General features: G+C 47.9%; 1 protein-coding gene across 2 annotated transcripts in view; it reads right to left on the bottom strand.

The window, feature by feature from the left end:
• HRAS (HRas proto-oncogene, GTPase) overlaps positions 1-23408 on the bottom strand; it is a 39996-nt gene extending 16588 nt beyond the window's left edge. The window contains exons 1-2 of one of the 2 annotated variants that reach the window (XM_066187806.1): positions 23081-23408; positions 2654-2721 (exon numbers count right to left, since the gene is read on the bottom strand). The gene's annotated coding sequence lies outside the window, so the exon portion shown is untranslated. The remainder of the gene's footprint in view (positions 1-2653; positions 2722-23080) is intronic. The other variant, XM_066187807.1, reaches the window with a different exon arrangement.
• Between the last annotated feature and the right edge of the window lie 179 nt (positions 23409-23587).

Here is a 23587-nt window from a genome sequence, read left to right as displayed (position 1 = left end):
CAGTCAGGAAACTCTGGAAGGTGCTGGGATATGCTTGAGAATCATGGTGGGACCTTCACCTCCCACCACCACCATTCTATTTGTCTCCCTGATACCAAGTCACTCATCCCACCACAGTCTCTGCAGGAGAACCAATCTTCCAAGCTAACTTCCACAGAGGAAAAACACACTGCTCTGTGGGTGAAAGAAACAGACAAGCAAATTATACATCCAACACCACTGCTGAACACAGACTCTTAAAAAAATCACATGCAGATGGGAGAGACCACCTGTGCTAGCACCCAAGTCAGTTCTCTGCATCTGGCAGTGCCAGTGATGTGAAAAAACTGAAGACAGCTTTTAAATTACACTTGTGATTTATGATCCAGCACTTCAGTTCTCTTTGAGACTCTACATGAGCAAGAGTAACCTGCATAAAGAAAGAGGAGACTGGAGTTGTGTCTGAAAGTTGGTAAAGATGGATAACAATGCATGAAGAGGCCACAGTGCAGGTCAGGACAATGTGAGGCATTTAAATAAAACCTGAACTCCTATCTTGCAGTCGGGACTTGGGACCTAGTGTTGAACGTACCAACATGGGAAAGCAGTGTGAAGGAGGAAAAGTTCTCACTGTCAAAATGCAGAAGGCTGCAAACTGCCAGGACTCCTCCACTTTCATCTCCTCTCCAGCCTTGCAGGGCTGAGCAGGTGGTTCAGAGGCAGACATTTCCCTGCCTGGGCTGGAAACCCTCCACCTTGCCCTGGAAAAGACTTCTCTCAGGCCTCCCAGCCTGTTTCAGAAAAACAAATGGTACTTTGTACAACAGAGCTCAAGAGAAGAGGCAAGTTTTAACTTTCCTTTACATTAAAATCCCACCTATAAGCATTAATGGGATGCAAGAAAGGCAGTGTGATGTATCTTGAGTAAATAAAAAGATGGACAGGTACCCAGGAAACTTTCAAACAAGACCCACATTATAGATGACAGTAAACATTAAGTGCTAAAACACGTGGTACACAAACATGAACCCAGGCTCTGAACAATCTCTTGGCTTGCCAGTCTCAGTACCAAATTGCATTGATTTTCCCACAAGATATAAGGTGCAATGAAGTAGAAACTTGGAGCAGATGAGCATGCAGCGCCAGTGTAAGTGGATCTCTGTAATTACAGCTATTAGAGAATATCAGGCTTTGGGGAAAACACTGCCCAGTAATGGTGTGGAATTACAAGAGATGCTGTCTCCAGGCTGGTTTCCTAAGGTACCTGGTATGTTCTGCCTGGACCTCTTGCTGATGAAAGGAGCAGCTGGAGGCAAGCTGCCGGGGAAAGGTCCAGCCTCTCCCATGCCCAGCGGTCCTGTCATCATGCTAGGGCAGGTTGCAGCCGTCTGGCTCTGCTGCAACAGCGCAAGAAGGGACAAATTCAGATCTCACTACTAAGCTGCAGGCAATGGAGCACTCAGTGCTAGAGCTGAAGGCGGTGGCCATGCATGAACAGAAACACCCTCCTATTCACTGCAGAGACAGGCAAGGGGATGCAAACAAGCCAAGGGACTGGCCCAAAGCCATCAATGGTGGTAAAGCTAGGAGCTAAATTCAGACAATGTGATTTCCCATCTGGGGTTTTCACCTGAGACAAAAAGCTGGCAGCAGAAGTTTTGGATGGGAAAGCTGTTGGTCTCCCGCTGAGTCTTTGTGTTGGGCTGTCAGAGCTGGCAGCTCCTCCCCAGCCCAGCTTCCCAAGGCAGAGACAATTGGGGAGGCAGGGTACATCAAGTGGGAAAGCTCAGGGTGCTGGAAGAGAGGCCCTGCTCTCCAATTATCCTGATGAAATCACAATTGGGTCATGGGCACAGGCAGCCAGCACAGAGGCAGATGCTCTGGTCCACAGATAAGCACCCAGAGATGCAGGTAGGGCTGGGAGCAGAGGGGCAGGCACTGCTGTTTCCCTCACTTGAAGCCCAGCTACAAGAAAGGGGGAAGTCACTGCTGTAAGGTGGCCACCTACATCACTTAAGAAAAGGGTCAGTCCCAACCTGAGCACCACTGATGCACGGCAAGAAAAGGACCCCAGAATCGAGAAACACACTCTCCCTATGAGCCTTCTGTTCTCCCTCCCTCCCTTCCCTATCCTTCCTTATTCCTCTCAAACAGCTGTTGACAAAGAAAAATTAAGAAACTGGTTTCAGGAAATGCATACAAGCCCTTTTCACAGATAAGAATTTGCAATGGAAATAGGTATGGTTGTTCAACTTCCTGCTTGCTTTAAATCCTTACACATGTATTTTACCAGCAAATACATGGATAAGAAAACAGGGTAGTTGCATCTGGGAAGTTTCAAGAATTGTTTTGATAATGTTTTAGGTGTTTGTTTTGGGGGGGGGGTTTGTTAGTTTTTTTAGCACTTAATGGTTAAGATACTTTAAAAGGTCAGGCTTTGGAGCAAAATAGGATTTATAAGAGTACTGGTGAACTGTAGTATCCAGGAATGGAATAGCTCACACAGGACATGTCCTACTGCAATACAGCTCCCGCAGCAGAAAGTTCCAGCCAGCCAGTGGCATTGGGTTTGGGTGATAAAAGGTGGAAGCTGCTGGCCAGCAGCATAAAAGCAGACATACGAGTATCCTGAGACAGCGGGAGCCAGGTCTGCTCCTGCCCATGAGGCACTCACCCTCTGGATGGCTAACGAGCTTCCACAGAGAATTAGGGTCCTCTTGTCTGCGAATGGTTCAAGTCCCCCTAGAAGAAGGAATACAGAGCAGGAATGAGAGGAATCCCTCTCTGCAGGGACAGACAGTCCTGACTGTGTTGGACTCAGGCAGATCTCGGGATACACTTCGGTTAGTACCCAAGCTGTCTTCCCCAGCTTCCCTGGACAGCACTTAGGATCTTGCAGTGAAAGAAAAGCAGAGTCAAGCCCCATCCATCTTCTCTCACATGGGGTATTTCACAGGCTGCTAATCATATCTTACAAAATTTTATCTTTTCCAGGGAAAGGTGGTACAGCTCTTTTCTTCCTCCTCATTTTTCAAGACAGAGGGTAAAGCAGCACAGGTGGAACAGCATCTTCTCCACAGGTGAGTTGTGAGTGACGGACAGTCCATTTTGGGATGAGGGACAAAAACTGAGTTTCCTTCTCGTCCTTCCATTCCCAGTGGGACACCAATAAAAGCTTATTCAAAAATAGAGCTCAAAGGAACAGCCAAGACCAGATACTTCCAGAATGTCCTTTTATTAGTGAGCCTTTTAATTTACATGCTCAAACATAACAACCATCCTCCCACCCTCATTTAGTCCTTGCAGGGCCTTTGCAGGAACACACCCTGATTTATTAGCAGAGCAGGGATGGAGGGGAAGGAGGCACCACAGCAAAAAGCAAACCTGCAGGGCTCGCTTCAGCACATCTGGGAGAAACATCTGGGGAAAATACATTAGAAATGCAAGAGAGGGGGTATCTTAGGGAGCAGGAGACAAGGTAGCAGCAGAAAGAAGATAAAATGAAGCAAGGAGGCTACAGCTACTGGGACCCTGTCCCTGCTCTCCTTCTCACCAAGATACATTATTAGCAGGGCGACACAATGTTGTGGCAAATATGAATATGCATCCATCATTATGCAGCAGATATTCAGGGGCACGCTGCTGATTTATGGACCTGGCAGCTGTGGCACCAGCCAGCTGCAACCTAGAGGGATGGGGACAGTGAGCACTGCTAGCAGAGAGGTCCACAGAAGACCTCCAAACCCAGCCCGTCAACAGCCATGGCAAACGAATTCATCACCAAGTCTGTAGCCATGCAGAGCCAACCGATGCATTGCGTGTGCGATGCTGGGAAACCATCACACAACCCAACACAAACAGGAACATCCAAAGGTGACGGTGCAAGATTTAAGTTTGGATCAACAGGACTTAGTAAGTTAGGGTCCTGAATTACCCAAACCTCACTTTGCTGCTCATAGTAGACCTCAGCCAATCAGACTTGTTAAATGTGGTGCTCATACCCCCTCCCTCTGCAGAAGTATGAATTTTAAAAAATCCAAGCAATTTTGTTGCTGTGGGTGAGTTAAGCGCATCACTGTCACATCACAGACTTGCTACAAAAAAGACTGCAGACGTGAGGATTTCAGCTCTCCACACTGAAAAGGAAGGCATTTCCCTTTTGGCTCTGGAGCAATAAAGGGACGCTGTCCAAGGACTCATCCTGCCTGTCTCGCAAGCATCACAGAATGGACTCAGGAGACATACTCCTTCAACTCTGAGAGACCTCCACACAGGTTCATATATCCCACCCCTCAGCAACACATGACTGGCACAGCAGATCAAGGAACAAGGAACTCCACCCTGCAATGAAGAACCCACAACAATTAAGTGACTTCCTGATGGTCACACAGGAAACTTATGGTAAAGCTGGGAATTTCTGTTCCCCCACGTTCGAGCTCTTGTCGTAAAACACGTGCTCATCAGTGGCTGCGGTTGAGTGTGCAGGGGACAGGAGCACAAAGCCTTCTCCTCAGTCACAGCCTCCAGCATCTGCTGGATGACCTGCACAATCAGCAAAAGCCAGGGGGGGTTTCCTTCCAGAGCTTCCTTGGGAGTCCACAGCAACGACAACAAGCAGGATTTGGGTGGGCTCACAGCCAGCATCTGTAGGCCAAGTAAGGCTGAAGAGAAACCACAGAAATTCAAGACACCAAGCCTGTGTCAGATGTGGTTCCTCAACACTGGAGCCCAACAAGCTGATTCACAAATAAACAAAGCCCCTGAGAGCAGAGGAGCAGTTGAAGTCCCTCTGATAATGCCTAAAGGTTAGGTGTACCTACATCTTTGTAGAAACCCTCAACTTAATTCCAGTCCCTCAGACAACCCTGGTAGAGGCAATGAGTAGATCCAGGTCTGGCTTTGGCACTGCACTTGACACAGCCATAAAGCTCCAAAGACCCTGCCCAACTTAGGGGATCCTCTACACAGATCAACAATTGATGGAGAAAAGAGCAAGACTGGACTCTGGTCCTCATTTGCACCAGGCACAACAGAGTGGGCATACACTCCAGTCACATGAACCAGATTTGCCTGATTGAAAGAGGTACAGAGAGGAAGCAAACCATGCCCTGAGCTTCAGGGATGACATCTTGCTGTGAAGAGTGTCAGAAAGTGCATGAAGTGAATAGACAAAGAGATGCAAGGGAGCCTGAACACAATCCCCTAACTGCAAACAGAAAGAAGAAAACCTTGAAGTCTTTAGACCAAGAACGTCTTCAGTGGGAGGAGATGTCAGCCTGAGACCAACACCGGCATGCAGTTGGTACTACCCTGGCAAGCACCTGGTGACCAGACACAACTGACACTTACAAAACCCTGTCCTTAGCCCCTGACTTATCCTGAGAGCACAGAAAGAGACCATGCAAAGTACAACCCGAAACATCTGCAACGTGAGCTGGAAGACTCACAGCTTGGGAAAAGTAAAATGGGCAACATGATCCTGCAGGTGCCCTTCTAAGCTGAAGTATCCTTTTGTCAGCCATGACAACACAACCTCCATCACAGACCAGCCTCTGCATGGCAAAGCCCCCAGGCAAATCCCATCCAACAGCAGGAAAAGATCCTGCACATTTGAAAAAAACCAAATCAAAACAAATAAACACGCCCCCCCCCCCAAAAAAAACCCAACCAAACAAAACAAGAAAAAAAAAAGGCAAGAAAACAAAAGAAAAAAAGGGACTTTTGAACTTTGAACTGTAATGCACTGTAATTACTGTGATGTAACTTCATTAGGGCAATGTAAGCTTTGGCTGTGCATCAATTACATTGTTGGGGATCCTCCACTGCCCAAAACTTTCTTCTGCTCTTTCCAGTGGAAATCATCTCTGGTCTCAGAGCAGGGTCTCATCCTGCCACATTATCTGAAAAGCAAAAAAGAGGCCCCTACACCAGTTTTCTCTTTGAAATTTGTCTAGCTCTGGTTGTCCCTGCTGTCCATACGACACTCAAATCTTGATCTTCTGAAGCCACTGACTTCCCTAACATCTCGCAGCAATGAGATGCCAAAACTATAAACATCACTTTTTTTTTTTTTTAAATATGGATATACATGGCTTCTCATCTTCTTTCCTGGTGTCCAGCCATCTCCCCCCAGCCTCTCAGATTTTCTGGTTCTGCTGCTCAAACACAGCTCTGCAGCACTGGGGAAGCACACATTGCAGAGACTTTTAGAAACACAGCAGCATTCATTGGATTTATTCTAGGACTTTATAAGGCTCATGCCTTATAAAGTCCTAGAATAAATCCAATGAAAAAAATAACCACAGAGGGCAAACTTAGAACTTCAAAGACGACTTCTCCTGACAGCCCTAAGCCATTATCTATGTGTAATACGGACAAGATGCAAGTTTTGATCACTTCCCAAAGGAAGGGAGGGGACAGCCCAAGCCAAGGAGTAAGAAGCAGACAAGTGAGTTCCACAACCGAGATCTCACCTTGAAGGTTCACCCAAAGGAAAGGGCAAAAAGTAGAGTCATTGCGCTGACGCCACTAAAGCCAAGACAATCCACACTGGCTGAGGATCTCACTTGGTCTATTTTTATTTTCAACCTTAGCCCATTTGGAGCACTTATCCCTCTCTGCATCTTGAGACAGCAGTGAGGCAGACTGACATTACCTTTGAAAGCACGAATATATAATATAAAAAAAATATACCTTTGTTCAGCCAGGGAGGCACACAGCGTGCCTACAGAGCAACCATAAAACTCAGCCATCATAAAGTTGAAGAAGGAAGGAGGTGGTAGAGTTGTTTCCTCCTCCCTGGAGATCTGGCTGCCATGAGGAATTGCATATGGTGCTGGCACAGAGACCCTCCTCCCGGGATCAGCAGCTCAGTGTTTTGCCAGGACCCTCTGCTAAGAGGCTTTCCCATACCACTGGCTCCTAAGCATACACAGAACCTCCCTAAGGAGTTTCTGCAACAGGGTGACAAAAATAAGTCTGCAGTCTCTGGGTTCATTCAGCCTTGTGTGGGTACAGGCATCTGTTAGACAATGCCGGGGGACCATGGCACAGGAACTGCAGCAGTGAAGATCAAGCTGACTCACAGTTCTTTGGCTTTAGTTTAACATATAATTAATTAATAAATAAATAAACCAAACTCTGAACCTCCCTTCAGCCCACCGAGAAAAATCCAAGCATCTGCCTTCCATTCCCCAGCAGATAATTAATACAACTTTATTGTTACAAGTAAAATTATTATATTTTCTATATGCAGTTCTATATGCTGCGTGTGAAGATCTGTTACACGACCTACATCACTCTGCAAATCACTGACTGCTGGGAGTATTTCATGGCATCACCCTTTGCCACCAGCCCCCAGCAAATGAGTCCTGACCTTTTATTCAATTGGTCATCCCTGCCCTCACAAGCACCAGCAAAGACAAGAACTGAAGCTCTGATACTTAAGCCATGATCTTTGGAAAGGGGGTTGAAAATTGGACCCCAGGGCATCGAAAACCTCATACAGCCACCTGCTGGGCTACAGCAAATACCACTAAAAGCAGCTCCAGGCAGGGCTGGGAGGACATAGAGATGGGATGTGCATCAAAAGACCTAAGCCTGCTCATACTGGTGGCTGCATCATCCCTTTTCACACCTTCAGGCTTTTTTAGGTCTGCTACTATAAATACAGACTGTAACAGCTACAAAGGTGCTGTTCAAGTAGCGGGAGTCTGGTCCTATGTGTGATCTGAGGTTCCTCTCCAATTGTGCTCACCCACACCCACAAAATTTGCCCTTTGCTGAGGGCACTCATGACTGCAACAGTGTTTGAGTAATGCTGAATGTCACAAGGCTGCTAGGGGTTTTATTTCTTTCCCCAGTGGTTTGGAAAAGCAAGAAATGGACAGGTGATGTGAACAGGCACTGTTAAAGATGATCCAGTCTAGTAAGATCATGCAAACTTCTTGGCTCTTGTCATGACTCCATCTGTCTTGTGGGCTTCGAGCTGGATTAAAGAATTGCGTACAAGCTATGAAAATAATCCCCCTGAGGAAACAGTCATTTGGAAGAACTACAGAAAATCTTCACTTTTGGACAAGAACTTCTTTCAGAGTTCTGGTGGTTTGGGGTTTGGCTTTTTTTTCCTTAAGGGAGCAGAGAACCACAACAGCATCTGCAGTCAGAGGCTCGACTCTCCTCAGATCCTTGGTATGACAAAATTCTCTTTCCTTAGAAGAATAACTTCAGGGCTTAAACTTGAACTCTGAATTTTTAGTCTTGCCAATATTGTGAGATCTCAAACATGATCATGTACCTTCACAAGAGCCTGGCAGAGACAAGCCGCCAGTTAGGTTTTGAACAGGGGTGATGTGCTGATAAAGCTCCCTCTCCACTGAAGGGTGGGTAGTGCAGCTCACCATGTGCTGTTTTTCAGGGCTCCTAAGGAACATCCAGCAGTCTCTCACTCCTGCACATCATTCACACCATGCTAGAAATAAGCTGCTGCTTGGTTTCTCCCTTAAAATACTCTTATTTTCAGACAGGAATACCCCGAGGACCACGTGTGTCCCTACAATGAACCTTCAAGGCCACAGCATAGTGTAGTGGATACAATTCCTTCACAGCACCCATTGTTCCCACACAGGAACTTCAACTGAAGAAATAAAATTAAATTTAAAAAATTAATCAAGTGTTTGCAAAGAGCTTTTTCTAAAAATGGAAAAATCCACAGAAAACCACCATCTCACAGGCCAAGGCAGTCAACTTTAACCTGAAGCATCACTCAAGCAAAAGGACAAGCTGCAATGGTTTGTAATGTGAGTATATTAACACAAGATAAAAATTCCTATTCCAACAGCAAGGAAAAAATAAAGCTCAGAAGACTGAAAGTTTGTCAACTTAGCCTCACAGTCCATCCATCCATCCTTAAAAACTCACAGTAGACCTTGTCTCACTCTTCATCAATTCCCTCCATCAAAGGCTGATTAGGCTCTAGGATCTACAATTATTGTAGATTTAAGATTAGGGCAGAGAGGGTGAAGACCTGCATTGAAGGAAAATATATATGAGGTTAGTATTTCTTGCCCAAATGGAGAGCTTCCATAAAGAAGTTGTTTGAAGTGGTGGCTGCTATTCCACAGGCTTCACTTTCCCTTACTTCCTCAGTTTTGATCAAACTCAGGACATACTATGTCAACTCCAACAGGAAATCTGAATTATGCTAACAGTGAAAACCCTGATCAGATACAAAAGTTATGGAGTTTGCCTTTTTTCCCCTCCCACTCAAGTGGCTGCATGGTCCTAAGACACCACCAGTGTGACTGGCCAAGGTCATTGTGAAACACAGCCAATGGCCCAGGCTGAGTTTTACAGGGTAACAACTTCTCCACACCACTTTAGGCAAGTGTTTTATTCTTCATTCTACAAGTATTCACTTTAAGCAAGTGTTTCATCCTTTATTCTACAGCCCCAAAGGAATTGTTGCTTTTGCAGAGCACAAAACAAAAATGCAAGTTCAGAGAGTATTCTGAAAAACAGAATGAACACAGACTTCATGAAGTTCACTCAAAGGTTTTCCACTGTACCTAAACATGAAGTGTGCTCTCTAGATCTAAACTAGATCTTTTTTCTTAAACCCATGGAGGCAATTTACCCTCTAAAGTAGCCGCTTTTCATACAGTAGCTCAGAAGAGAACATGCAAGATATCTCCGTGAGCTGTGTGGGTGCCTGACACAGCTGTGACAAGCACACTTCATACAGCCCTCTTAAGATAAGGCTGCCATAGCTAAACGAGGCAAAGAAAAGGTATTTACTTGAAACAGGTTCTCATCCCTTTGACAACATCCTACGGTATGAACTTAGCTGCTCTTGCACAGTCTGGAGCAAGGGAAGGACTTGCATCTCCCAGCCACCATCAAGTGTATGTGGGAATGCAGTGGGAAAGAAGGATCCTGCCGCTCAGCTGGGCTGGCACTCCCTGCAGCCAGACCAGGCTGGGAGGCTGGGTACCCACAGCACCACGTACTGTCTGTGCCTTGCCCGCAGCAGCTGCAGCGCCAGCGGACAAAAGCTCCCACAACCTCTCCGAAGCTGAATTTGCAGCAACATGTTGCTCCTTATGGAAAAAAACCACAACACGCTCATTTCAAAGTAGCCAGCTGGTGAGGAACAACAATACCGAGAGAGGGAAAAAAAAACACAAACCACTTAGCATCACTTCCCTTTCTTTCTCTCACACGGAGTTGAGAAGCTTATATTAATTGCAAAGCATGAGAATCTGAACAAACACCCTCCTTGGGCAACCAGGGCCAACCCCGGGAAAATATTTGCATCTATGAGATCTGCAAGTTGTGCAACCAGTGAAATATCAAGACAGATAAGGCAGGGACCTTTCATTAGGATCTACAGAAACTTGCAACTCTGCAGTGCTGACTCAGGCTAAGACAAGCTACTTTAGTTTTCTCTCCCTTGCTCTAGCCTTCACAGGGGAAATAATATCAGCCAAATTCATATCCAGTCAGAAGCCACTAGAAAGTATTTGCAGAGCTGAATCAGAAACCAAAACAGCCTTTGATGGACTACCGGAGGGAACTGGGTTTCATGCAACGGGAGTTCTCTTCCCACCCTAAAGGTAAAATCCTAAGGAAGTTCTTGGTGCAGTAAGGTTGGGTCTGCCATGGACGCAAAAGGCAACTTGATGGTATTACACAATTTCCCATGCCCAAGGCTTGATATGGCCTTGTCTGCTTAGATTTAATTACATATATGTTATTGGGGAGTTAGGAAAACTAGTTAGAAGGTCATATAGTTACAAAGCCTTTGTGAAAGGGAGGGAGGGATGCTGGTTTCTCCCGCCAGCTTTCGAAGACCCATATGAGCGCTTGTTCAACCAGGAAAGCAAACAGTGGAGTGACACTGCTGCAAATCTTCCAGGGACCTATAAACCATCTCCTGTTGACAAGGGAACCAGCATGCCATCGGTGGCAAAAATTAACCAGTAAAAAGCACTGTTTTGTCACAGTGCATCCAGCCAGAAGCAGGTGGATGCCAGCAAAAGGCCGGCCCTAAGCACGTACCTAGGAACGCACAGGAGCTGCAAGGACCCGATGCTGTGCCAGGTGCCTCCCTGTTGGGACTCTCTTCAAACACTGTCAGCTGTTTACAGTACCAAAGGTCAGAGGGAAAAGACAACAAGGAAAGTATCAGAGAAAAAACATATGGTAATTGCAAGCCCTGATACCTTACTGAATTAAAAACCTCCTGAGTGTTTTCATACCTGCCCTCTCTGTTCCCTAGAAGCATGAGATGAAAAGTACAAAAGTTTGTGGTGGACACGTGTAGCCAGGAAAGACAGCAGGGAGAGATCAGATGTATTGTGAAGTGAGGAAAATGCACCATATAATGGAACGCAAGGTAATTTTTTGCCTTTTTCTGTAGCACAGTTTATGTTTCCCACCTAGGACCATCCAGAAATTCCACCTCTAACAGACCTCCCGCTCTTGTAAAGTTTGAAGTGACTGCAGTGCACACACTAGACAGACTCTCCAGAGCAGCATTTAATGGGTGTCTGAAGTGATGGGAATTACAGCATGACTATCAACAACAAAAAACACTGGGGTATAAAACTGACTCTTTTTTTCTTCAGGGCTGTAGCATTGAACCATGCTGACAACACAGGCATGAGATGGAGGGTAAAGACTCTGGCATGGCACCATCCCCTACTGAGCAGGCTTGCAACCAGCTGTCGGCACAGGGACTCGGAGGCTGAGCTCAAGCTCTGTGGGCTCTTGCTGTGGACAGGCTTCTCACTCCCAAAACACCCCGCATACTGCATTTCTGCCACCGGGCTAATTCTTCCCCAGCAAAAGGCGTGATGGAACAAGTGCTCCAAATCAAAGGGGAAACTCAGCCAGTCAAGAAAATCCTCCCCAGGCTATCAGGCTTTATTCCTTTCAGTTGGCTCAACTTCATTTTTCTAGTTCCTTCAAGAACAGCTCTAGGTCTCCTCCAACCTGCTCCCTGCAGACCATGCCAGGGTCTTCAGAGAAAACATGAAGGTTCAAGTCAAATGGGATACAATCTACAGAAACTCACTCCATCATCCTCAAAGCCACAATATGGCATTTAGCAGTGCCTCAGTGTTAGGGAAAAGGCTCTCCCCTAACAGAAAGAGTTTTACCCACCAAGCCTGGAACCCCCAGCCATGCAGCCCTTTTTGAGGCACTGGAAGGCTCCTGCTGCTATCACCTGCTGAAGTCCCCATGCTATTGTTTCAGCTCTAGATTTAGAGGTCTCATGTCTTTCCCCACTCCAATACGGTACCTATTTGGGCACATGCAGGAGGTCAGGAGCTCCTGAGAAGTACCTGAGTAACCCCCAACCTATGTCAGCAGCTACTCGGCCTCAGTATGAAAGGATGAGCCAAGGACAAAACTGTTCCATGCATACCTACACTTTCTGCCTTCACTTTAACCAAGGGTTAAAATATCCCTTTGGTCCAGAGCTGAGACAGGACTGGAGCTCTGCCCTAGCAGCACCTCTGACAGGTGTTTAACTCGGTCTTCCCGTTGCTGTCTGGATGAAGTCCCTCTCCTCCACTCCTGGCCACCAAGAAATCAAAGCGAAGGGTAGCTTCTTGACCAAAGGAAGATGAACATGCTTACCAGATCGGACAGCCAAGGACAGACCACATTCAACAATCTTGCCTCCTTTTTGTGCTACCGCAGCATGCTCAGTGCAGCTAGTCAAGGCAGGGCTCAATTCATGTACAGCACAGGTATGTCCACAAGAGCCCATCACCCAGAGCCTCTCTATCATCAGTGAGCAGAGACAGGCACAGTCTGTCCAATCTGTTTCAGGCATTCACCCACATTACAATGAGGTGGAAGTGCTCATTTCCTCTGCTGCATGTATAGGGGGACTGAAGGGCTGGGATGGTAGATGCCAACATCTGCACAGGGGAACTGCACCCTGACGTTCCCCATCTTGCACTTTACTGGTGAGCTTTTCAGAGAGGGACTATCTCACCCTGCACCTAACATGAAAGCACTTCAGACCCTAAGGCCTGAGGGTAACACCACACTTCAAGTGGGAGATGAGAGGCCCATGCCTTTAAGTGTTTACCATCAAGAAAACTTCACAACACCTTCCCTGTAATGATGTTTCAAGTGGTTCCAAATAATTTTGGGGATGGCTGAAGAGAAGGCAGAGCTGCACGTCTCAGCCTGCCTCTGTGTTAGCAGGTGAAGAAAGAAGAACATCCCAAACACCAAACACTTTGTGCCGTGAGAACTCAGAGAGCCTGCAAGGCTCACTTTGTGCGTGTCAAGAGATGCACCATGACAGGCAGGGAAGGATGAACACATGCAGCAGGGCTGGGTCAAGGACATGGGAGAGGACTGCAATTTCTTCTGGTAGAGAAACTTGGGATTTACAGGGCAGCCTTAAGGACTCTTCTTTTCATGACTTCTGATATGCAATCCTTTGGGGCAGGTAACACAGGAGCTTGATGCAGACTACTGCAAAATAACGAGTCTAGGGGCAGGACGCCAAAGCAGATGGCACACGTTAAACGGAGCTGTCATGCTGCTGGGCTGGCCAGGGGAGAGATGGAGGAGGTGTTTTGAGATTCGTGAAGCCATCAGCCCTTGTGCTACAGAAATCAACAAAATTAAGCTCAGATGGGGACTGCAGGCAGAATAACTTACAGGATGCATGGGGGATAAGTTGCTACAAAGGGCCTTCAAATCAAATAGGGGGGAAAAAAGCAAGCACAGAAGAGACTGCACAACATTTACCCAAGGTAGGACTGAACTGAAGGGTTCAGAAGAAAATGAGAAGTTTAATTCGGCTCTCTGAAAGGGTGACTTACTGTTGGCAGAGCTTTTTCTTCCACCCCAGCATTCAGTTGTCACCAAACTCACAGGCTCCTACCTCAGATTTTAAACATAATCTCTTTGCATTCTAATCTCAACAGTACTTGCTCCCCATGCCCCAGCAGAGCAAGCCGTGCTGAGAAAGTGTGACTGCTGGTTGTCCACCTCCACGCAGCAGCTGCCAGTCACATCCCAGTTCCTCAACACAACCCATTTGATTATTTTGATCTGTTCAGGTGGTAGTGTTCTTTTTCTTTTTCTCCTCCCCTGGGATTTCTTCTCAAATTGCTCTAAGCTGCAAATCGAATAAACTAATTCCAGGTGCAAAGACTTTGCCACAAAGGAGATGAAAACCTGAACTGACCTGAGAGATGCTGCACTGCCCACCAGCCCAGCCACTGCAGTCAATAGAGTTCAACCAACTTCAGCTGAATCTGAACAAGACCTCACAACCCTGTTGCAATTCAATTGCAGGGCTTGCCAAAAAAAACCCCCATGTACTTAGCAGCATGCTCTGAGAAAGCCCAGCCCTCTCCCAGGCACTCAGCTTTCCACCTCTTCACAAGAAGCACACTTCAGATAAGCAACTCTATACATCCTTTTTTTTTCAACTGTACCTCTTCCACTAAAACTCAGGAGCGCTTTCCTGAGCCTTCTCAAGAGCATCCTTGTTTTCCCTTTCCAAGGCAATTTCCTTGTTTTTCCTTTAAAACAGCAGAAAATTTCAAGCCAGCTTTTACAGCTCAGTTTACATCCACGGATTGGTGACTACAAAATCCAACTAGCTGCCCTTTACAAATCCTCAGCCAGGGACCTTTACCTTATGGGCTATAATCCTCCGCCATCTCTAAAGCTGGCTACTACCAGAGGCTCCTCCTTCAGAGAATCACCACCAAAACCTCCCTTGTTGCCACAGCAAGGACTCAGCGACAACTGCCCTGTTTAGAGCATTTGAACAAGCTACGGCCCCATTGGAATCAAAGGAGGAAGACAAACCTAAATCCCAGGAATTACACCTCTGCATGGGCGGTTTCATCTCAGCAGCCTCCCTTTGCTCACCGTCAGTCCTGAAGAGGTTTATCATCCACTCCACGGTTGCTCTGAATTACCCCAGAGGTGAGCATATTTCAGCAACAAATTAAACTGTCACCATACATTCCTTTCTACACTGTTTTTTAGAACATGTGAGCCCTGGCTGCCAGAGAATTGTTTTGGAAAGATTAGATTAGGTGCCTCGGAAACTGCTTTGGAAAAAAAAGTAAAGGGTTTTCGCTTCTTGAAGAAACCCACCTTTTTTTTTTTTCTTCCCCTGGGAAGTTTGTTTTAATTTTTAACCTCAAATTTTTGGCCAATTAACTGCATGTTGTTTTTTAGATCTTTCCACAAAAAGTGCCTCAGTGCAGATGACCAATAGGGAAATTGCTCATTTTGCAAACATCTGCCACCAACACAAATTAAGATCCTAAAGCCCTCTGATTTTAAAAACAATTCCCATCCAGAGGCCTCCAACAAATCTTCTTACTGTTTTTCCAACTCGTAACAAGACACTCAGTTTTACCAGGGGATGTCTACCCATTTCTTCGGACACAAACCCCACTTACAGCCTGGAAGACTGACGTGCAAAGGACTGCCATCCCAGCCCTCCACTCACATCACTTCTAAGACCAGACACCTAAAATATCAAAGTAACAGTCAAGACAGCCTTGCTTGAAATGATAAAAGGAAACAAACCCGCACCGTCTCAGGGTTCATTGTGATAAGAAACCATTTCTCTCATCAGAAAATCAGATTAGCAACACGTCAACAGCTGGGTGGTGAATCTTTTGACACTCATCAGTTACCAAAGGAAATGGGAAGCTGACCTTGCAGTCAAAGTGCCAGACTAGGACAACAATTTCTGTTCTCAGCTCTGCTCTAGGCTCCTCCTGTTAATGTGAATTTTCATTCCCCAGTTCCCAGCTGTAAAACAAGCGGTTGTAATAATGTCTTTCCACTCCCTGCCTGGTGTGTGCCCCAGCTATAGGCACTGGTAGATACTTGGCAATTTTTCACTTTCTAGCAGATATGAGGGGCAGCCAAGCCTGGACACTTCACAGATTGGAAAGGGGTGGCTGCTTGAGATATAAACACAGAGGAAGAAGAACAGTAGAGGTATAAACCAACGTCTGCTGAACAGAGATTAATGTGTTCATCATAGAAGGAATGTGAAGCAGAGGACATCTTATCAGGCCCCTGATAATCAGGTGCAGTAATTGTGGGGATCAGATGACTATAATTTGTTCATGAATCAGAGATTTCCACCCTCATCCATGTACCTCCCTGCTTTGCCACAGATCTGGTGAGACCATGCACATGTCCCCGTGACCATGAGCCACACTAGTACATAGCCTTGTTCCTGTGGATATCAGGGTCTGAAGCACTTTTCCAGGTCTAGATCTGACTCTCTCACACCTCTGTTTCCTACCTCTACCATGGACATGGCAGTAATTTCTTTCCAGTGCATACGCTTTGAGAATCAATACCTTGATATTTGGAAATCATAGGGGCCACCAGAACAGCTGCAACTGAGTACCACAGAATGGAGGACATGCAGCTGTACACTTAGGAGGAGAGAGAGCAGATCCGACCCTCTGAGACTTCAGTACAGCCACCACACACCCCAGGAGAACGAGGCAGAAAGTGAGGTGGGAATTTGCGTGCAGCTCCTCATCCTTCAGCAGCTACACTGACTGCCAGATGGGAGGTGACACCACCAACCAGCATGGCAATGTCCTCCCCCTGCCTAGCCCCCAGCACTTATCCTCACCCTCCCTCCCACATCAGCGGAGCAAGAAGCCAGCACATGCTTGTCAAAGCAGGTCAGGGAGCAGACCACTCGCCCAAGGCTGCCTCTGTGGAAAATGGGACAAACCCTCCAGAAAAAGCTGACTGGCCTCTTACAATATCAAGCAAATCAGGAAAAGGCCGGGAGAAACAAGAGTGGAAGAAACCTTGCATGACCAAGGTTATATTGTAAGGTTATGTATTCATCCTCTGCACACAAGGAGGGGAAGCGAGGGGTGCACATACACACACCAGGCTTTCACCAGCATTTGCTAGGTTTGCATTCTACAAAGCGGAGTTGGGCTGTTCACAGCAGGAGTCTAACAGAGTGGGACCCAAAAGGAGCCACTGCCTCTACAGAGATCCAAGGGGAGACAATGAAAAAATTAATCACAGAATTAGCATACACACAAGCCTGGATCAGTCCCATACAAGAAACAGCGATGTTTTATTTATTTAACATAATCAACTACTGTTTTATCTATTTATCATACCATCCAGAGCCTGGTTTCTCAGGCCCAGCCTTTTCCTGGAGAATGAATTCCAGTCTCTCACATAAAATTAAGCCCCTGACATCCAATGCAAAGCCATCAGAAGGGAAGGAGAATGGCTGCTACAATCACTACAGAAACAGAGGACCTAGTGCCACACCAGGAATACTGCTCTGGCTGCTGCAGTGGCTATCTGGGGTGGGATGGAATCCATCATTTGCAGGCTCCAAATTTATACATTGAAGCTTATTCTATACACATGGTTTGAAGCAGGCTGAATAGAGCTGGATGTAAGCCACAGAATCGCTGAAGATAGCATGGAGTGTCAGAGCGCTCCAGATAGAGCGTGATCCAGGAGCAGGCCGACGTGATGGGTGCCTGTTACCCCAAAAAACTGCTGATGAACAGAGCTCACTTCTCAGCAAGCCTCTAAACAAGATCCCAGCTTGCCTCAGGCACAAGCACTTGCTGGCCAGACTCTCTGGAGATTTTTCACTGGTTTGCCTTTCTCAGGGAATACAGTCCCATGCATTTCCACTGCCAGCCAAGCCATGCCTCAGTTCAGCCCTGACCAGCAGGAGAGCCAACGAACCACTGCAAAACAGCAGCCTCCACAATGCCTTTTTCCACTGATCTCCTCCTCACTCCTCTCTCTGCAGAGCCTCATCCAGGGAGAACAGGGCAGCCTGGAGCAGCCCCTGCTGTGCACACCTGCATCCCTCATTTCACTCCTACTCCCTGGCTTTTTAGATCTTGCTCCTCTTCTTCTCCCAGTAAGAGCACAACATCCTCTTCATTTCACAGGCCACAGCTTCTCCCTCACGTCTGCTGTTCTCTCAAGGATGCTAAACAAGCAGAAGATGTACAGGCATCTTCCCAGAGACATTGCAGCAATGTCTCTTTTTTGTATTCGTCAAGTTATTGCTCCCACACACACACATTTAAACTCGGCTCCACCAGCTCTTGAATTTAACTTGCATACGAGCAGTCTGATCTATAATGGATTTAGCTATGCAAAAGGAAAAATCCTCCTAAAGTTTGGCCCACAGCACAGCAGCATACAGGTACCTGGGCTGCCACAGCCTCTGCATTATCAGAGTGCCTCACCCAGGGCATCCCACCCCTTGAGCAGATAGGCTGGATATTTGCTAGTTATCTGCTAGGTCAGTATCCCTCCCAAAGACAAGTCCAGTGAGATAAGCAACCAGCTTAGCCAAGGCCAGATGGGGGGTCAGGACTCCCCAGCTCACAAACCTGTGGCTTTAACCACAAAACCATCTTTCAGCACAGAGATCAGCTGTTCCAGGAGCCCACATTGCTGTCAGATGGGCACCACGGGCAGGTCATGCACTAAGACAGTAAGCATGGAAAGACTATTCCCTCTGTAGGCATTCGGGTCAGTTAGCACCACACACAGGAAGCTACAGAAGCATATCCCACTGGTGAGAAGTTGGTAACCGGGTTTTGCCTTTACTGGGCCAGTCATTAAACAGTGCTAGTCCCACACTGTAGAGAAATAGGTAGCAACACACAGAATAAACTGGATCACCCTGAAGTATTTACCTCTGGATATCTGTAATTATAAACCAAACATCATCAGCTTCTCTCTCTCCCCGCAGTAAATAATTAACTGCAAAAGAATAGCCGTCTTGGCTCCATCCTCCCCAATCAATTCAGCTTTGCAACAACGTGCTGCCTGGATTGCTCACTGTATCAGTGCACCCCAGTGTTACCCAAACCCCCTCAGAAGACAGAGGAGAGGCGGAACTATTCACTTCAGTACAGCACAGACCTTTCCTTCAGGGTACAAAGGGGCATCATGGCATAACTCCCAGTACTTCAAGCAGACAGCTATGACATACACAGCTTAGCTCATGCACTGCTGCAACATCACTGCAACCATCAGTGGAGGCAAATCACTCACTCGGAGCACTCCCATCACACCCTTCTGGACGGCCTGAGCTTCATTTCCAAGGCAGAGCAAATTTCCTCCCCTGAAAGACAAGGTTTTCTATTCCTTTTGTTGTTTTTGAATTATCCTCCCCATCCCTAGATTTCACCCAGGGGTAAAACAAACCAAACCACAAAACAAACCAAGTCTTCTTTATAACAGAATTCTCAATTTTTTTAAAAGAGACTTTAATTTTTGAATACTAGATCAAATTTGAATATTGTGGCTGCTCGGTCATGCACTATAACCTGCACAATGACCTATTCACCTCTTGCCACCTACCCTCATCAACCTGAATTTCATACAGACTCTGCAAGTAATATTTAAACCAGAAAATATCCAGAGCACTTATTCCTTTTGCCCTACTGAAAAGACACCTCCTGGCTGTAAACCCAGTGGGGAGGAAGGATGATGCCAGGAGGAAAGCAAAACTGCCAGGCAGGAAGGCTGGGTTTGGTCAGACAGCAGATGGAAGCAGGCTGCATACAGATACACAACCAGGGAACAACACAAGGGCTGCCATTTGATCTGGTTGCTTTCTTAAGATTCAAAGTCAAATTCACTCTTGAAAGAGGCATAAGGAGAATACAAGCAAAAATGAGAGCTGGGGAAAACCTCCAGAACTGCAGAAACACCCTTCCTGCAACAGCCAGAAAACACGGGGAGAAGCAGAGAAGCATTACCACCAAGCAAACATCTTCACACTCACACACAGTCTGGGTTCAGTTTTACATTTTTATGAGTTTAAACACATACCAGATTTAGTAGAGCTGACTATGAAGTGCTCAATAAAAAACTCTATCAGGAAGGTACAGAAAAAGAAGAAAAAAGGCTAATTTAGACTCAGAAAGCATGGAAAGAGAGGTTCAAGAAAGAGGCAGAAGAAAGAATGGAAGGAAAACCATGACACAAAAAAGAGAAATGAAACAGGTATCAGGGACAGTTCAGGAAAAGATAAATCATGCAAAAATGGAATGAAAACTGGAAGGGAAAGAGAACAAGGAACATGCCATGGCAGATCAGCTGAACAGCAGTTGGGAAATAGATCATTCATTTAATCCCATCCATATTTGTCAAATAATTTGTTTGAGTAACACTGTTTTGTGGTCTTCAGCCAGGTATAGAGCTGATCAAGTATCATGTCATAAATATATTATTAGATTAATACATGTAAAATTCAAACATACATTCAACATTTTTATCTCCTGTTTAATAAGCACTGATTTTAAGTTTACAATTCAAAAATGTTAATATAGAAAGCCGGGTATAAATTACAACTCAAGATTACTTGAAGCACAACCATTTTGCTTTTCCTAGACTGACAAAAACACAGGATACTGTATAACTCATCTTGAGAGACAGAAGAGAATCACCACCCTCCCACAAGGAATCCCTCTCCATAGGCAGTACATTCTGTCTTGATTTTATTTTGTTGAATGTTTCCCCAGTATTCAACTTTTCTGCTCCATAATGGTTTTTCACCCCAAGAAAACCTGGTAAGCTCTAAGGGCAGCCTAACAGAAAGGTAAATTTGGGGTCCACTGGTAGCAGGAGGGAAGGCAGTGGGAGCCATATCCAGCCTGGAAGCAAATGTTTATGTCTGAGCTGAGCTTTGCTCCTCTTAAAGGGAAGGGAAGTCAGGTGAAAGATGGACAAGGATGCCTCAGGATCTCTACTCTCACAGGGAAAAGTTTCCCACATTATCAGCAGCCTTCTCCAAACATCCCTGGGAGAACCAGGGGAAAAAAAAAGGTCAATTGGCAATTTTTCAGCCTGTTTTTATCCCCCTCCCCCAAGAGAAGAGCAAGGTCCCCTTGAGAATCCTCAGACCATGGGGTGAAAGCTATCAAAGGCAGACCATCTCCACACGCGTGGTGCCAGGGAGCCCTGGGAAGCAGAAGCAGGCTCAATAAGGAAACCGTGGCCATGGCTTTCTAGGCCGACATCAGAGGAACACGAGGCTACTCCCACTGCTGTTCTACCTTTACCACTGGCAGCAGCCAAGAATCAAATTCACCACAGGAGAGAACCACAACCAGGGCAACTCCCTGGGGCCAGAAAAGTGTCCCTCAGGTCATAAGACCTGTTTAAATATCTCAGCGATATCTCAAACTGAGATAATGATTGCTAATTACAATATCATTTTCATGTAAACATGAAGGGTATTACCATGCATACTTCACCTCTTTTTAATTAAAAGAAGTAAGAGGTTCGCTGAGATAAAAAAGAAGACATGCTGACAGCTCCCACCCAAAAGCAGACTTTTCTACAGTGATAACACCCATCAGCCTCCAGACCCACCGAGAAGACTGAACAGGGAAATCAATCAGCATCAGCCTCCCTAGTGCTGAAATGAAGCAGTTGGCACATTATTAATCACATAGGAAAAACATTTTATGAGGAGAGGGAAAGGACCAGACACACAGAGGGGAGATACACATGGATTCAGTCGTGGCTGTCTTAAAAACGCTTGGGAAAATCACCAGCTGTAGAATTAAAATACTTCATATCTGCGAAGGATAAACACATCAGCAGTTCTGACTACAGCAACTCTTTAGCTGAGCCCACACCAAACCTCATGTGCTTTCCTCCACTCAAAACCAGCTCCTGCTCCAAGCTGCACATCCTACCCATGCCAACCAGACTGAAGTACATCGTGACACAGCCTCACCAGGAGTTCATACCCTTTCTGCATTTCAGAGACCTACCCAGGAGTAACTTGCACATCGCAGGCTACAAGAGATACGACCATCCAACTCAGGACACTGAAATAGTCAATGGCTTGACTTGCCATGCAATGGCTTAACAAGCCATTCCTGCTGCACAGTCCTGTTTCCAGCTGTCCTAAGCATTTCTCCAGCAGCTCCAGAGTTCGCCAGTCCACTCGGACTTCTCATTCTTGTCTCCAGGCACGCTTCACTGCTTGAGGCAATTAAAAACACATGCCCAGTCAGGACCTGTATGGGCCAAGCGAGCCATCAGCTGCACCTTCACTTGGGGTGAAGACACTGCAGCCCCGGACGCCGCGACACCCTTTGCAGGGCAGCAGGGCGCAGGCAGCCTCGGCACGCCGCAGAGCCCCGGCGGCGAGCGTCCCTAGGAGAGAGGGAGGTGTCACCAGCTCCGCAGAGCCGCATGCTCGCAGAACGGGGGACCTCGCTCACTTGCTCACGGAGGCACACAAATACCTGCACCTCCGCCACCTGCCTGCCCCCTCGGCGCGTCGCTCCGGGCCTGGCGACGCCTGGCACCGCCATGGAGCTGGTCTCCCCTGAGGCGTGTCAGAGCCCAGCAGGTACCTGCTTTGGCAAAGAGCGGGGAGTCTGGTGCTCCCCCTTTGAAGCATCATCGGAACAGTGTGAGGGATGCAAGGGGATGAGGCAAGACGGGTGCAGTGGGCTGCAAACTGGGGGTGCGAAGAAGAGGTGAACACGGCTGCAGCTAAGGGATATGGAGGGGAGCGGGACGGCAAGGGATGGGGGGGAAGGAAAAAGGGCTGCAGCTTGGGAGGGTGAGCACAGGACGAATGTGCAGTGGGTGCAGAAGGAGGTAAGGGATGGAGGGCCGAGAGAATGGAGGGCAAAGGAGTACAGAGATTGTAGCTCTGTGGTACTCCACCACCCTCCCACCCCGGCGGCCTGCCGGGGCTCGGGTGGGCAGGCAGCGCCTAGACAGCAGAGTCATGGCGCGGCCAGGCGAGCAGGTGGGTGGGTGGCCGCCACCGCCCCCGACACCCCGGGCCCCGCCGCCGCCGCCCACCGGGCCGAGGGTCCGGCCCTTTTCATCGCCGCCCCGGACACGGCGGGGGCAGCCCCAGCACAGCGGGGGTGCGAACTTGGCGGCGGGGGAAACAGCCCCGCTAACAGGTGGCGGCGGCGCTACCGACCCGTCCCCGCCGAGCCGGTGGGCGCTGCCCCTGCGCGACGGCGCGTCCCACCCACCCCGACCCAGCGCCAGCCCGCTGCCGGCGGTCACTCACCGGCTCGTCCACCCCGCCAGGCGGGATGCGCGTCCTGGAGAGCGGGGCGCGGAAGTTTAAAGCCGGGTAACAGTATTATTCGCTTTTGCCCTTCCAACGTAGGAAAAACCAAACTAGACGAGGCGCCCCCCCGGGCGGGCGAAACCCCGCTCCGCTTCTCCCCGCCGGGGGCTTCAGCCGCGCGTCGGCCCGGCGGCGAGGGGAAGTTTCCACCGCGGTGGTGGAGGCGCCCCCGCCGTGCCGCGCCCGCCCCGCATTGGCACGGGGCGCCGGGGCGCTGTGCCGCCGCCGCCGCGCCCGGACAATGTGCGTGCGGGGAGAGCGGGAGCGGAGCGGGAGCGCGCCCCGCCGGCGGCCGCGGCACACGCCCAGCCCGCGCCCCGCCCCCGCCCGCCGCTCCGCGCCCGCCCGCCGCCCCTGATTGGCGGCCCCCGCCGCCTCCGCCCTCCGGGTGGGCCGCGCCGCCTGTCAATCACCGCCGCCGCCCGCCCGCCGCGGCCCGGCCGT

The sequence above is a fragment of the Chamaea fasciata genome, unplaced genomic scaffold, assembly GCF_029207755.1.
Source record: "Chamaea fasciata isolate MVZ Bird 193981 ecotype frontalis unplaced genomic scaffold, bChaFas1.0.hap1 SCAF_7, whole genome shotgun sequence".
NCBI lineage: Eukaryota > Metazoa > Chordata > Aves > Passeriformes > Sylviidae > Chamaea > Chamaea fasciata.
This window is presented reverse-complemented; position numbering and strand designations above follow the sequence as displayed.